This window comes from Bos mutus, chromosome 7, assembly GCF_027580195.1.
Source record: "Bos mutus isolate GX-2022 chromosome 7, NWIPB_WYAK_1.1, whole genome shotgun sequence".
Taxonomy (NCBI): Eukaryota; Metazoa; Chordata; class Mammalia; order Artiodactyla; family Bovidae; genus Bos; species Bos mutus.
Window position 1 is genome coordinate 76,457,873 of NC_091623.1, and position 17,621 is coordinate 76,475,493.

The following is a 17,621-nucleotide window of genomic DNA, read 5'->3' on the forward strand; positions in this document are numbered from 1 at the left end:
AGACTTCCATGAGAAAATAGCAGGTTTCAATACAGTACCAAACTGTGATGAAAGAGAGGGTTAGCCGAGCTTAAAATAAGAAGATAAAGGGAGGGGAAAGACCTTCTCCGTAACAGGGTGAAGCAGAAGTACTTTTAGGAACAATCCACATGGGATCAAGAGTGCAGATTCACAGAAAGGCTTTCTTTATGCAATGTTCCAAATAGAAATAACTGCTCCTACTAGAGAGGAACATTGCCTCTAGTAAAAACAATGCAATGTTTCTAATAGGAACCGGAGACTCTTAGAGGGAGTGTCATCCACTGGGACACCCTCTGAGGTTTAGACAGGGCTGACTTCTGTAACATGAGGCGTGCCCTCCCATCGAATGTAAAGCAATGTTTCCTCTTTTTTTCTAAATAAAAAATACTTAAGGAATTAGTACCCAAAAGCAAAATAATATTAAGACAAAACCTTTGCTGTTTGAAGGGTTTTGTGGGGGCAGGGGGAAAGAATAAGATGTCATAAACAAACTTGAAACCTAAGATCTTCTTTCTTTCCAGAGATAACCATCATTGTAAGTAATGTAAATAATAACTAGTACATATCTGTATACTTTTACTACCTGAATATGTATACATACTACCTGAATATGCATCCTTAATATGCATTTGTTTTGTTCTCTAACAAATTTAGTAGGCTTCACTGGTGGCTCAGACAGTAAAGAATCTGCCTGCAATGCAGGAGACCTGGGTTCAATCTCTGGGTCAGGAAGATCACCTGGAGGAGGGCATGACAACCCATTTCAATATTTCTGCCTGGAGAATCCCCATGGACAGAGGAGCCTGGTGGACTACAATCCATGGGGTCATAAAGAGTCAGACACGGCTGAACGACTAACACTTTATAACAAATTAATTTCATCTGTTTTGGAAAATTTCCAAATAATACCATACCATACATAAAATGTAGCTTATTCATTCCATTCTACTTTATGTTTTGAAAATCTAGGTTGAATATTATACAGTTGACCCTTGAACAACACATGGTTCAACTGGGCAAGTGCACTTATACATGAATTTTTTAAACAGTAAATACTATAGCTCTACATGGCCATAGGCTTGTTAAATCCTTAAATGTGCTGAGCTTGTGCCTAGTTGCTCCACTGTGCATGACTCTTTGTGACCCCATGGACTGTAGCCACTAGGCTCTTCTGTCCACGGGATTCTCCAGGCAACAATACCGGAGTGGGTTGCCATGCCACGCTCTCCTCCAGGGGATCTTCCCAACCCAGGGATCAAGTTCAGGTCTCCTGCATTGCAAATGGATTCTTTACCATCTAAGCCACCAGGAAAGCACAAGTATACTGGAGTGGGTAACCTATCCTTTCCCCCGGGGATCTTCCTGACCCAGGAATTGAACGGGGGTCTCCTGAATTCCAGGAGGATTCTTTGCCAGCTGAGCTACCAGAGAAGCTCAAATCCTCAGATATGGAACTGTAAATAAAGAACTGCATATTCAGAGGACTGGGAAATTTTTAACTTGAATTTTTCAACTTCATGTAGGGTAGGTGCCCTACCCACTCCATGATGCTCAAAGTTCAACAGCAGATATTCTTGAACACTTAGGAATATATTATAATTTATTACTGTGTTTGCTACTAGGTCCTTGTTTGGTTTCCAGTTTGTGTGGTTTCTACTACAAATAATACTACAATGTAGAACTCTCCAAATGCCCCCTTGTACAAATGTGTAGAAGTTATTTTTAGGAAACATTCCTAGGAATGACAATGCTAGGTCATGAAGTATGTGCAATTTTTAATTTCAGTACATTTGTCCACATTGTTTCCCTAAGTAGCTGTAGCAATGTATACAGCGTCCAGTAATTAAAAGTTCTTGTTTCCCAGTGGCCTCTCAACATGTATTGTAATTGTTTTTGCAATACAATATATGAAGAAATGGTACAGTTTACATTTTCTTTTCTAGAATTATTAGTGAGGCTGAAGTTGAGCGGAATCCTGCAGCCCATCCCACCCCCACCCCCAATTTCCTTGGTTTCAGGGTACAAAACCAAGCAGTTAATGACTAGGATAATAGTCACAGATTCAGTATCTGATACACATTGCAGAGCTGTTTTACACATACTATAACTGCCACCAGAGGGGGAAAAAGCTAACTGCATGATGACCAGACTGCAGCCATGACATAGGCTGCTCCATCTTGAGCAGTGCTGGCTCTATGGTTCAAACAATTCTAAGACTAGGCCTCAAGAGAATGGGATTAACATTATAGCTCATAATAATCTATATCTTTGTGGGCATCAAAATAATTGTACCTTGTTCTGCATGTATATGTTAGTGAAAAACTATAATTGTCAGGGAAGGACTGCTACAGATTCAGGTTGACATCTTATACTCTGAGAATATGGTACCCTATGTCAACATGAAGAAGTTATAGAAGATAGACCTTCACACCTTAATTCCATAGAAATGGAATGATATTCTGAAAAGTGGGTATTTGCAAGCAGCTCTTTGCAGGAAACCGCCCTCAGTAGGAAGTTTCATTTCTTGTCACTTCAGCAAAGCTATATGTAACTAACTTTTAAATCAGGCATCCCCATACTCTACTCATCACCAGCCCAAACACACCTTTCAAATCTTTCAAGCACACAATACCTTGCCTAACTTGTAAGTTCTTTTCATAGATCAAGTAGAAATAAAGAATAAGTAAATGACAGAGGACCAGATCTCCTCCCAACCTTTCCATTCAATCACCTCTTGAATAAACTGTGTAACCAAACTGTGTGAACAAGACAGCATCTAGAAGACTGCAAGAAAGCATTGAACCTGTGTGCAGGAGAAGAGGGTAATGATTCTGACCCTTCATCTCAATGATTAACTGTGATTACCTCCCTTTTTTCCTTTAAAACTTTCATGGCCACATAGAGCCTTCGGAGGTGGTTCTATGGGGCTGCAGAGTCCACCATCTCCCCAGATAGCCAGCATCGTAATTAAAGGCACTTTTCCCTTCTACCAACATTTGTGAGTATTGATCTTCTAAGTGGTGAGCAGTGGGACCCTCGATTTGATAACAAGGTTAAAGATATTTATTATGATCACAGCCATTCAGGTTTTCAACTTTTACCTGTTTATCTAAATTTGGTTATAATGTTGTTGTTTTACTCATTTGCATAAATTCATGATACAAATTTATACTCATAAATACATTGCATGTGTGTATGATTTATACCTATTTCAAATATATTCTCTGAATCAGTTCTTTTTTCCTTTTAATGTCTCAATTTTACAATGGGTTCAAATTAAAATGTAGTTTGATAGATTGTTTTCTTTCTGATATATAATTTTCCATATCTCACTTAAGAAATTCTTGTGAAGATGAAGATAATGAAGATCTCTTCCTATATATTGAGTAGCTCTGTAACTTTTGCATTATTGCTACATTTATAGTGTAAAGCACCAAAGAATTGATGCTTATGAACTGTGGTATTAGAGAAGACTCTTGAGAGTCCCTTGGACAGCAAGGAGATCTGTCCATCCTAAAGGAAATCAGTCCTGGATATTCATTGGAAGGACTGATGTTGAAGTTGAAATTCCAATACTTTGGCCACCTGATGCGAACAGATGACTCATTTGAAAAGACCCTGATGCTGGGAAAGATTGAAGTCAGGAGGAGAAGGGGACGACAGAGGATGAGATGGTTGGATGGCCTCACCGACTCGATGGACATGAGTTTGAGTAAACTCCGGAAGTTGGTGATGGACAGGGAGGCCTGGCGTGCTGCAGTCCATGGGTTCGCAGAGTCAGACATGACTGAGTGATTGAACTGAACTGATGGTGTAAAATAGTGAATGGTAAAGAGGAATCTAATTCTGAAGACTTCATATTGGAAAAAGAATTCTTTTAAGTCTACGCAAGATGCTCACAGAAGAGGTAGACTTCATTCCAGCCTCAGAATTCATAAAGTTGAGTAAGTGGGCTCTGAGAAGACCCGTCCTTTGCTTTCTACTAAATTGCTCCAACTGCGAAATTCGGTGCTATCATTCTCTTAGTAAGTTGTCACTGTCAAAAAAGTTGAGCTTCAAGTTGTCATATTATTATTTTATGTGAGGATGAATTATTACTTTTTTCTCTCTCCCTACTGGGGTGGGGCTGGGGTCCAACAACAATTAAAACAAAATGATAAATTGGGGGCAAGTAATATGGTTTCTAGCACCAACATTTCCAGTGACAAGCTATTTAACCTTGGGCAAGTTAATTAACTTCTTTTAAAAGTTCTCATCGAAGCCTGCCCTGACAGACTAACAAACTTGCCATGAGAACAAAAACAAAACAAAAAAGTCTTGAAAAATGTTGGCCTAAAGTAAGGTATTAATAATATTACAATTTATTTCATTCATCAGTACTTTTAACGAATCGTTCCTAGACCGTCAGTTATAATCACCGCATACATACACGTGCATATATAAAAGTTGAAGGGCTTCTCAATTTTCTCAATCTTCCATGAACAAACACTATAGAATATATAACAGTCTGCTTATCATTTTAACTATCAGCATTTATTTTTACGTAGTCTGTTTTGGCTTCTAACTTCCCACTTCATTTTTTTTACTGAATGCCATCAATATTTCTTCCATTTTTTTTCCCTTTAGTAGCCCACACACATACCAACTAAAAATGAATCTAATTGACTTTCCCTTTTTAAATTACTCTCAGCAACAAAAATATTAAATGCTTATTTTCTCTGGCCAACTGTGAATGTTTCAGTGAATATAATTGGGAAAAGTTCCATTTGCCTAGATTTGTATTATTTATTCCCTTACACTGACTGCAAAAATATATAAAAGAATAATGTTCAGGCTAAAAAAAAAATGACCTATCAAAAGAAACCACTTGGTGATTTTCATTTAGAATTTTTAGGTATATCTAAAAGACAGCTTCCTAAAATGCTATGGTTTGGTCTTGACTTAAATAACAAAATAAGCCAGATGAATTTCTTATATCATAAATTACAAAACTCTGACTACCATGATGGGTTTATTGTTAAAATTTATCCCCAGAAGGTTAATACATCAATGACTATCTTTCCCCAGTAGAGAAAAGCTTTCATTGTGGGGAAGTTGGAGAGAATGTACACAGACTGAAATATTTTATGCACCATATGTTCTCATGGAATTCTGAGTGCAGAGACCTAGACAATTCTAAATGAAGACTAATGATATCAAATACTTCTAAGAAGCCCACCGAGTTTCTTGGTGAGTTAAGCAGCTGACATGTTCTGCATTATTTTCAGGACTCACTACTGATTTAACCATCAGAGTAGAAAAAGGACACCATCTCTTTGGTCTGTCCTTATCACATCAACAGCTATACTGACTGCAAAATGGTAGGGTTGTCAGATGAGATGGTACTAAAGGTTGAACATCACTTGAGGTTTATGAAAAAAAGGTTCTAGAATTGAAGGGCAAGGCATAAGCAAGACTGGATACAAAAGAAAGCATAACCAAATTATTAAATTATAATAAAAATGATTTGGATCTAAAATTTCCTCCACACTAATATTTAATCAACTATAAAGGAAAAATTATTAAACATACAAGGACTTGGAAAACTTACCACTCAAAGCCCTTTCTCAAACAATTTTATGAGAATATTTTAAGGCAAAATGAAAAAGAAATAAAAAGCAGAAGACATGGATTGGGTTTAAAATGTTAAAATATACTCCTCAGGAATAAAAGGGAAAGTAATTTCAGAAGGTGAGCTGTACAGATCACATCAGTCGCTCAGTCATGTCCGACTCTTTGCAACCCCATGAATCGTAGCACGCCAGGCCTTCCTGTCCACATACAATACACCAGTAAATAATATCTCAATTTAGAATAGATTATCTAGAATAATATGAAGTATGGTTAAGGCACCAGATACTTCTATAAATTTATATTAATCATATTTTTCCTTATTAGGAACAGGTCAATGGCAAAGCTCTGTATCCATCACTTTAAATCTTTCTAGCTACTTGATTCAATACCTAATGTTTACATGATCATAGTTTTATAAATATTAACTCGGCCTCAATTAGACTCAAACTATAGTAAAATTTGGAAGACTAAATTGTGTCTGTATACTATAAATGTAGATTATATAAATAATATCATGGTATATTAAGTTTGCAAGATGTTGAAAGAGAGACAGTGGGAAGTGGAGGAGAATACATTTTATCATCATAAATAGGTGATATAATCTTGACTAATCAAAATTATTACTACATTAGAATATCATGACACATTCATAATGGTCATCATACTATTCCTATTACATATGTTCATAATGATGACCAGTAGAAATATTTTAAATGGATCTGAGAGAAGTAATTTTGGAAATGTTTTAAGAGTGAAAAAATGTATCATATTATATGTTAAAGAGTCTGTGACTATCTAAATTTGATAAATCAAGGAAATATGTACAAGTGGATTATTTGCAAGGTGGAGGCAGCAAGCCTCACTGGCGGTATCACAAACAAATGATGACGTAAGGCAGCTGAAGGAAGAGGCACCAGGATTTGTTTTCTATTACGAGTTAGTACTGCTTTGGTTTTCATCACCGACAAGCAGTTACTTTCACAATTAAAATTATGGACAGAGAAAAGAGGATATATATTTTTTTTATGTTTTAATAAACTCTGGTTTATGCAAAAGTGCTGGTCTCTGGAGCTATTCAATAAAAATCTTAAGCATTCTATGTCTATGCTGTCCAGGACCATCACTACTAACCAGATATGACTATGGAGCCCTTGAAATGTGGCTACTGCAACCAACGAACAAAAGTCGTAATTCAGTCATCCTAATTCATCTAAATTGGAATGACTAGCTGTGTCTCATGTCTACCATACTGGTCAGTGCAGCTCTTGAAAAGTAGTTCCCCATCTTTTACCATCAAACAATTTTTAGTGTTTATTTTCTGTGAGAGCACCCTCCCCCATGTTTTTAAGAATTTGGTCAATCACATTTCAATAAAATCTATGTACTACTCTATTCAAATCATGTAACTGTTAATTAGAGCTTTGACGAACCTGAAACTCTATCACCTCACCAAATCTAACCAAACCCAAAGCAACTCGACACCCTTGAAGGGAGGAGTTTATTCCCAATTCGGATATAATTTTCATTAGTCTTTGTGAAAGAGCAAAGTGCTTCACAGACTCTCTGTTAGTGTTATGTGAACCCAAAAGGGCCTGGCAATTTCTGCTGACTCTTAGTGTTATAAAATCTTACGAATTGGTTCCATTTCAAGTCTCTGATAGAACTATGAAGGATGCTGAAATCTAAAATAGACCTCTACACCATGGGTCCATCTATAAAATCCTCTGTATCCTTTGAAGAGCTCGACTGTTCTTTAACTGGTGTCCCAGAAATCAGTGAAGCTCACAAAAGCACTGAGACTTGATCCTGCTTGAGATATACATTAGCAGATCCTAAAAGCTGCAAATAACAAGCGGCAAATATCCTTGAGGCCTGGTGTACTGCAGTCCATGGGGCAGCAAAGAGTCAGACACGACTGAGCGACTGAACTGAATTGAACTGAAAGATACTTGAGACAGCAGTCGCTCCCTGTCCTAATCCTAAACACATGCCAAAGAGTCATCCTCCACCTTCTGTTCTACCTCAAAGGGAAAAAGTCCCTATACTGTTTTCTCTTGCAGCCATCATGGAGGGAAGAAGGCATTCTTTTAAGAAAAGTTCTGGCACTGTTCCATTTCAATTCTATTCTATCCAGGCATCAAGAGGTCATTCTGTAAAACTGGTAACTTGAACACAGAACAAATAAGAGTAACCTACTCACATGGTTTTTCAGGCACCCTGGGCTAGCCAGCTTAAGTAGGTCACAGATTCAAAGGCTAGATTTCAAGCTGACCACATCAGTTTATGGACATTATTATTAATTATCACTATATAATGTGAGAGCTTCCCTGGTAGCTCAGTTGGTAAAGAATCCAGCTGCAATCTCCTGCAATGCAGGAGACCCTGGTTCTATTCCTGGGTCAGGAAGATCCCCTGGAGAAGGGATAGGCTAACCATTTCAGTATTCTTAGGCTTCCCTGGTGATTCAGACAGCAAAGAATTCATCTGCAATGTGGGAGACTTGGGTTTGATCCCTGGGTTCAGAAGATCCCCTGGAGGAGGGCATGGCAACCCACTCCAGTATTCTTGCCTGGAGAATCCCCATGGACAGAGGAGCCTGGCAGGCTGCAGTCCATGGGGTTGCAAAGAGTTGGACACGACTAAGCAATTAAGCATGCGTGTTTATTATGTGAAAAGTTAAAGGAATTGCCTGCTGTTCCAGTTTTTATGCACTGGTAGAGTCAAGAATTGTAGAACTGCTTCTATTTCAAGCAAGGTAAACAGGGTCAGCACCTTATAAAAGCTGGTTTACACGACAGGAGAATGGGACAGGTGACAATCACACCCAATTAAGTGGGGTTGGGAGCCTGTGACTGTGAAAAGAGCATATACATACTCAGTAAGGAGTTATTTGAAATAATAGATTTTTGACTTGAAGGAATAAGTTCATTTCTCGTGATTTGGGATTTGAAATGAGGTGTCTGTTGTCAAGTCAGAGGAGGAGAAAGAAATAAGCATTGTTCTCAACACTAATGAAACACAATGTCCTTGCCAGTCAGCAGCAGCAGCAGCAAGCTACTAAGTCACTTCAGTGGGGTCCAACTCTGTGCAACCCCATAGACAGCAGCCCACCAGGCTCCCCCGTCTCTGGGATTCTCCAGGCAAGAACACTGGAGTGGGTTGCCATTTCCTTCTCCAATGCATGAAAGTGAAAAGTGAAAGTGAAGTCGCTCAGTCGTGCCCGACCCTCAGCGACCCCATGGACTGCAGCCTTCCAGGCTCCTCCGTCCACGGGATTTTCCAGGCAAGAGTATTGGAGTGGGGTGCCATTGCCTTCTCTTAAAATTTACGTAGTTAAAATAAAAAAAAAAAATAGGGGGAAATGGCACTGCCATTTCTCTATTATGACATCTGTGATATTTTATTTCAATTTTATAGTACTTATTTCCTTATATCCTTATCATTCTATTTGATAAGCAGATATTCAAAAATAGGAATTGCATTTTCTGCTTTTTTTACATTACTAACACTTAGTTCAGTATGTGGCATTAGATAAATCCTTGTAGATTTGTTTGAAAATTTGTTAAAAGAAGTAATGACTAAGTAACCCATGGCCCTTATCCTCAAAAAGCTTAAAAATAAGTTATGGACATAATTTTATTATCTCTCTCTTTTAATCCTTACTATCCTTTATCACCCTCTCTTTTATCATTTATTTCATCAACTTCCGCCCCAATCCAGCCCTATATACTATAGATTTTGTTCCTAAAATATCATTCTAAACTCCCTTTTCATTTTTATTCTCATAGCCACTAATTCCACACAGGTCCATTCTTTCTCAAGTGGTTTACTTTTAGGATTTCTAACTGGTTTCTAGTCAGACACGACTAGAGCGACTTCCCTTTCACTTTTCACTTTCATGCATTGGAGAAGGAAATGGCAACCCACTCTATTGTTCTTGCCTGGAGAATTCCAGGGACGAGGGAGCCTGGTGGGCTGCCGGCTATGGGGTTGCACAGAGTCGGACACGACTGAAGCGACTTAGCAGTAGCAGCAACTGGTTTCTATCATCAAAATTTTCTCTGTTTTCCAGCCCAACCTGTCAGGTAAGTGTCTCTCATCACTCGTTGAGGTAGAGCTGATATGCCAATCCCAAACTCCCACACAGCATTGTTAATAAACTATGCTCCAATATAAAACAAAAAAATTTTTTTTAAAAAAGCACTGCCAATGAATGTTAGTGAAGTAAATGATAAAGAAGCTCATTCATAAAATGAATTGAAGGCATGCTGGCACTATTTTAACACTCAATAATTTTTAGAAATAAGTATAGAAAAAGGGAGAGTAAAAATAAATGACATATTTATTCTTATTGCATTAATATCATCATGAAAATATAGAAATTGTTTAGAATAATAATCTGACATCATTTCTGAGGTGATATAAATTTGTTTGTGTAATCTTTTGAGGCAGATAAATTATATGACTCTAAATTCATTGAACAACTCTTGAAAGTAAGAACCAACCAAGTGATTGTTTGGTTTACTTATTGTGCCTGAGCCATATTAGATGTTCATTCTATATGAATTTTTAAAATTTATTTATAGAAAAATGCAAACTGAGCATATAAATATGGCAAGCAAAACACTTTACTATGGCTACTGTTTGGTTTGGAATACTAGCTGTTTCATAACCCTAATATCAATGAAGTCATTTTTCTTCTAAATTAAAGATTATGTACAATACTGGAAAAGCATTTATGGTAGTCATGGGGCTAACTTTGTTTTATGATAGCTACACCTAATCCATTCTGCTCATTGTTAACATGACTAGAGCAATATCAACAATGAATACTTGTCAGAAATGTTGAGGGAGTCTGCAAATTCAGAAGGGAGCTGATTTTTATTTAGTATTTCCTCACAGAACATAAATAAAATTCCCATTTGGCTCCCAAGGCTGTGAGGTCTATTTTTTATAAAAAGGAAGAAATAGCACATTTGAGAGGAGAGTGTTCAGAGGCGAATACTGAGCTGAATAACCTGCTTGCTAAAGAGTTGTGAAAATAGATGATACTTCCAGAGAACTATTAGCATAAACAAATCTATATATGAACCAGCATATAGATGCAGCTTGAAAATATTGAAAACTGAGAGATCAAGATGGCTGAATACGTGGATGTAGATCTCCACTCTGCCCTGCAAACACATCAAAAATACTTCTACACGTAAAGCAATTCTCACTGAAAACAAATTGGAGAGTGGCAAAAGGAGTCTTCTACAACCAAGATTGTAAGAAACATCCACAGGCACAGAGTTGGGTAGGAAAGGAAAAGAAAAAATCAGATCAAGACCTGTGTCCCAAGGAGATGACAGAGAGGAAGGGGAATACCCGGGTCCGTAGATTCTACCAGGGGAGTGAGCAGTTTGACTCACAAGCGAGGCACCCCAGCTTTGTAGTCCAACACCAAGATGTCAAGTCTCCTTGGCTGCTTTGAAAACAGTGAGACTGACAGAGGAGCAGTAAGAAACCTAGATGTGACTTGTGAAGAGCAGGCACATGCTTGCTTACTCCTGAAACAAGGCAGAGGAAGGAGCTAAAGCTGCCTGCGACTCTGGCAAGGTTTGCGTGGCCTCTCAGCATTCATCTCAACAGGACCTGAGCACCTGCTCCAGGCGCTCCTGCTCTGTGGTGCACCTCTCCACTTGGGTGAAGGCTGCTGCAGCTGAGAATATGCATAGTTGCAGGAATCAGAACTAGCCAGGTCCTGGTGGGGACTCAGGAGGTCAGGCACAGTCTGGGGTTTGACAGGTACCAGGATTGCCCAAGTGGAAGCCCAGTCCATGTCAAGCACCCACTCTGATACCTCATGATCCAGGTCATCAAGGTCAAAGTATCAGTACAGAAAGGTGGAAAGACTACACTTAGAAGAAAAGGACCTCCTTATACATGATATTTAGGGCTTCTGCCACCAATACCCCCGACTCCAGTACTCTTGCCTGGAAAATCCCATGGACAGAGGAGCCTGGTAGGCTGCAGTCCATGGGGTCGCAAAGAGTCGGACACGACTGAGTGACTTCACTTTCACTTTTCACTTTCATACATTGGAGAAGGAAATGGCAACCCACTCCAGTGTTCTTGCCTGGAGAATCCCAGGGACGGGGGAGCCTGCTGCGCTGCCGTCTCTGGGGTCTCACAGAGTCGGACACGACTGAAGTGACTTAGCAGTAGCAGCAGCAGCCACCATTACCCTGATTCCAAAACCAAACAAATATACAAAAGAAAATAAAAAGAAGAAAATTATAGACCATTATTTCTAACAGATATAAGTGCAAAATGCTTGGGGCTAGTGCACTGGGATGACCCAGAGGGATGGTATGGGGAGGGAGGAGGGAGGAGGGTTCAGGATGGGGAACACATGTATACCTGAGGTGGATTCATTTTGATATTTGGCAAAACTAATACAATTATGTAAAGTTTAAAAAAAAATATTAGTGAACCAAATTCAGCAATACATAAAAAGATCATATAACATGAACTAGTGTAATTTATTCCAGGAATGCAAGAATGGACCAATATCTGCAAATGAATCAGCATTTCTGTACCACATTAACAAAAGAAGGATTAAAAATACAGGATCATCTCAATAGATGCATAAAAAGCATTTGACAAAATTCAACATTCATTCATGATAAAAATTCTCAACAAAGTTGATATAAAGGAAACATATCCCAATATAATAAAATTCTTTTATGACAAACCTACAGCTAATATACTACAGGGAGAAAATATGAAAGCTTTCCTCTAAAATCAGCAACAAGACAAGGATGCCACTTTCACTATCTCTATTTAATGTAGTTTTGGAAGACCCAGACAGAGCAATCAGATAAGGAAAAGAAACAAAAGATACCTAAACTGGAACTGAAGAAGTAAATGGTCACTATTTGCAGATAACATGATATTAAAAATAGAAAACCCTAAAACTATTAGAACTAATAAATGGATTCAGTAAAGTTGCAGAATATAAGATTAATATACAGATATTGGTTGCTCTTCTATACTCTAATGAACTATCAGAAAGAAAAGGCAAGAAAACAATCCCATTTAAAATGGCAAGAAAAGGAATAAAAGGCCTAGGAATAAACTTAACCAAGGAGGTGAAAGACCTATATTCTGAAAATTATAAAACACTGATGAAGGTAACTGAAGATGAGAGGAGTAATAGAATGATATCCTGTGTTCACAGATTGGAAGAATCAAGAAAGTTAAAATGGGCATACCACACACAGCAGTCTACAGATTTAATGCAATTCCTATCAAATTACACATGACACTTTTCCACAAAAGCAGAAAAAATAACCATAGTATTTACATGGAGCCATAAAAGATCCCAAATTGCCAAAGCAATATTCAGAAAATAAAACCAAGAAGAGGGTATCATATTCCCTAATTTCAGACTAGACCGCAAAGCTACAGCAAACAAAACAGTGTGGAACTTGTACAAAAACAGACATATAGGTCAAAGGAATGGAATAGAGCTCCTCAACATGAACTCACACACTTATGACCAATTAATCTATGACAATGGAGGCAAGAATATACAACAGAGAAAAGACATTTCAATAGGTGGTGAGGTCAATAAGTGATGAGGAGAAAACTGGACAGCAATATGTAAAAAATAAAATTAGAACATTTTCTCAAACCATATTAAAAATAAACTCAAAATGATTTATAGACCTAAATGTAAGTAAAGTAAAAATTAACAAATGGAATCTAATTAAACTTAACAGGATTTGCATAGCAAAGGAAACTATCAATAGAACAAAACGAAAATCTACCAAATGGGAGAAAATATTTTCAAGTGATATGATTTATAAAGGGTTAATATCCAAAAGTAACAGTTAGAACTGGACATGGAACAACAGACTGGTTCCAAATAGGAAAAGGAGTACGTCAAGGCTGTATATTGTCACCTTGCTTATTTAACTTATGCAGAGTACATCATGAGAAACGCTGAGCTGGATGAAGCACAAGTTGGAATCAAGATTGCTGGGAGAAATATCAATAACCTCAGATATGCAGATGACACCACTCTTATGGCAGAAAGTGAAGAGGAACTCAAAAGCCTCTTGATGAAAGTGAAAGAGGAGAGTGAAAAAGTTGACTTAAAACTCAACATTCAGAAAACGAAGATCATGGCATCCGGTCCCATCACTTCATGGGAAATAGATGGGGAAACAGTGGAAACAGTGGTAGATTTTATTTTTCTGGGCTCCAAAATCACTGCAGATGGTGACTGCAGCCATGAAATTAAAAGACGCTTACTCCTTGGAAGGAAAGTTATGACCAACCTAGATAGCATATTCAAAAGCAGAGACATTACTTTGCCAACAAAGGTCGGTCTAGTCAAGGCTATGGTTTTTCCTGTGGTCATGTATGGATGTGAGAGTTGGACTGTGAAGAAGGCTGAGCGCTGAAGAATTGATGCTTTTGAACTGTGGTGTTGGAGAAGACTCTTGAGAGTCCCTTGGACTGCAAGGAGATCCAACCAGTCCATTCTGAAGGAGATCAGCCCTGGGATTTCTTTGCAAGGAATGATGCTAAAGCTGAAACTCCAGTACTTTGGCCACCTGATGTGAAGAGTTGACTCATTGGAAAAGACTCTGATGCTGGGAGGGATTGGGGGCAGGAGGAGAAGTGGACGACAGAGGATGAGATGGCTGGATGGCATCACCAACTCAATGGACATGAGTCTGAGTGAACTCTGGGAGATGGTGATGGACAGGGAGGCTGGTGTGCTGCGATTCATGGGGTCACAAAGAGTCGGAAATGACTGAGCAATTGAACTGAACTGAATACCCAAAATATATAAAGAGCTCATACAACTCAATATCAAAAAAAGAAAGAAAGAAACAAGAAACAGGCACAAGACCTGACTAGACATTTCTGAAAAGAATACATACAGAGGGCCAACAGGCCATGAAAAGCTGCTCAGCATTGCTAATCATCAGGGAAATCAAATCAAAACAGCAATGAGATATAACTTCATATCTGTCAGAACAACTACCATCAAAAAAGACCATCATGTTAGTGAGGATGTGGAAAAAAGAGAACTTCAATATACTATTGGCAGGAATGGAAATTGGTGCAGCCCTATGGAAAACAGTATGAAGGAGCCTCAATAAACTAAAATAAAACTATCTAGTATCCAGCCATTCAACCCTTGAGTACGTAGGCAAGGAAAACAAAGCACTCATTTGAAAAGATACATGCATTATATACACAATATATACATACCAATATTCACAGCAGTATTATTTCCAATAGCCAAGATACGGAAGCAACTGAAGTGTCCTTTGACAGACGAATGGAATTAGAAAGTGTGAGATATTTACATATATATGTGTCACATATATATATACACACACATGTATATATACATGCACAAATATACACACACATAAAAACACAATGGAATATTACTCTGCAATTAAAAAGAGCTGCCTGATGGTTCAGATGCTAAAGAGTCTGCCTGCAATGCATGCGACCCAGGTTCAATCCCTGGGTCAGGAAGATCCCCTGGAGAAGGGAATGCTAACCCACTCCAGTATTCTTGCCTGGAGAATTCCATGTACAGAGGAACCTGGCAGGCTACACTCCATGGGGTCACAGAGAGTTGGACACAACTGAACCTCTAAAACACATAAAAAAGAATGAACTTTAGCAATATGCAACAACACTAAAGGATCTGTTTGATTACCAATCTAGTGATTACCAGTAGGGAAAGAAAAGTTGGGGAGGAGTAAGGTAGGAGTAGGGAAGTAACAGATACAATCTACTGTGCATAAAATAAATAAACTACAAGGATATATTGTACAATACATAAAATATGAACAATATTATATAAAACCTTTAAATGGAATATAATCTATAAAAATATTTAATCACTATATTGTCTATTTCTAACTAATATAAAATAAATCAAACACACTTCAACAAAAGAAGAAGTTAAATGTAAGTACTGATAGTCAAATCAAGTTTCAACTTCTAATGAATATGGTTATACTAGTATTTTTTAATTTATTGTTTTCTTATTTTGTTTTCATGACTTTAATATAAAATTGTACAATAAAAACTCTGATTCACATCCCTGCAGCCATCTGCCTACTAACCATCTATATCTCATGTAATCTCTTCCCTTAATATTTTCAGAGTTCTTCCAGGATTTCTGTATTTAAATAATGCAAATAAAACACACTTTAAAAACTTGTCTCCCTTTCTTATAAAAAGAAAACACACACTATGTCCTATTCTGCATTTTTTAATTTAAAATTTTGCAATATGTAAACAATCTTTTCACATCAATCAATCAATAGAATCTCAATTATTTTTGTTGCCAGATAGTATTTCATTAACATGCTCATATTTAGTTGCTCAGTTGTGTCCGACCCTTTGCGACACTATGAACTGCAGCCCACCTCTCCTCTCTCTGTGGGATTTTCCAGGCAAGAATACTGGAGTGCGTTGCCATTTCCTTCTCCAGAGAATCTTCCAGACCCAGCAACTGAATCCATGTCTCCTGTGTCTCCAGCATTGCAGGCAGATTGTCTACCACAGAGCCACAGGGGGAAGCCCAATCTATTGTGTGTGTACGCATGTGTGTGTATATATATACATATATATTCATATGTATATACGTGAATATACATACATATATATACATATTATATATACACATATATATATTGTGTGTATATATGTACACACAACTATATATATATATATATGGAGAAGGCAATGGCACCCTACTCCAGTATTCTTGCCTGGAAAATCCCATGGATGGAGGAGCCTGGAAGGCTGCAGTCCATGGGGTCGCAAAGAGTTGGACACGACTGAGCAACTTGACTTTCACTTTTCACTTTCATGCATTGGAGGAGGAAATGGCAGCCCACTCCAGTGTTCTTGCCTGGAGAATCCCAGGGACGGGGGAGCCTGGTTGGCTGCCGTCTATGGGGTTGCACAGAGTTGGACATGACTGAAGTGACTTAGCAGCAGCTGCAGCAGTATGTATATGTGTATATATATATATATATATATATGGGCTTCCCTCCTAGCTCAGTTGGTAAAGAATCTGCCTGCAATGCAGGAGAACCCAGTTCAATTCCTGGGTCGGGAATATCCACAGGAGAAGGGATAGGCTACCCACTCCAGTATTCTTGGGCTTCCCTTATGGCTCAGCTGGTAAAGAATCTGCCTACAATGCAGGAGACCTGGGTTTGATTTCTGGTTGGGAAGATCCCCTGGAGAAGGGAAAGGCTACACACTCCGGTATTCTGGCCTGGAGAATTCCATGGACTACACAGTCCATGGGGTCGCAAAGAGTCGGACACGACTGAGTGACTTTCACTTTCTTTTATTTATATATATATATATATATATATATATATATATATATATACACAGTTGTTACTTAGTTGCTCAGTCATGCCAGACTCTTTGTCATCCCATGGACTGTAGCCTGCTAGGCTCCTTTGTCTATGGAATTTTCCAGGTAAGAATACTGCAGTGGGCTGCCATTTCCTTATGTGTGTGTGTGTGTGTGTGTGTGTGTGTGTGTGTGTAAATTATTTAACTAGCCCTTACCAGGGAATATTTGGGACATATTTAACATTCTCTAAGGAAAAGCAAGATGATTAATAATCAGGTATCTGATTATTAGCATTCTGAATAATCAGGAATCTATCTCATTTTTTTTCCTTGTGCAGGTATAAATGTGGCATACATTTTTTGGCATCTATATAGGAAATACAAAGCACTGAAAAAGGGCAAAATGTAGGACAGTCCTCACATTTTTACACAGCAGCCATCAACGACAGCATACAGCTGAAACTGTCTTGTCTCTCATGGCAATTATACTCTGATAAATATGCTCTCCAAGTAAAGGAACACCATATACTCATGCAGAAAACCTCAAGTATCCATAACCTTCAGTCATTCATGGAATGACCATT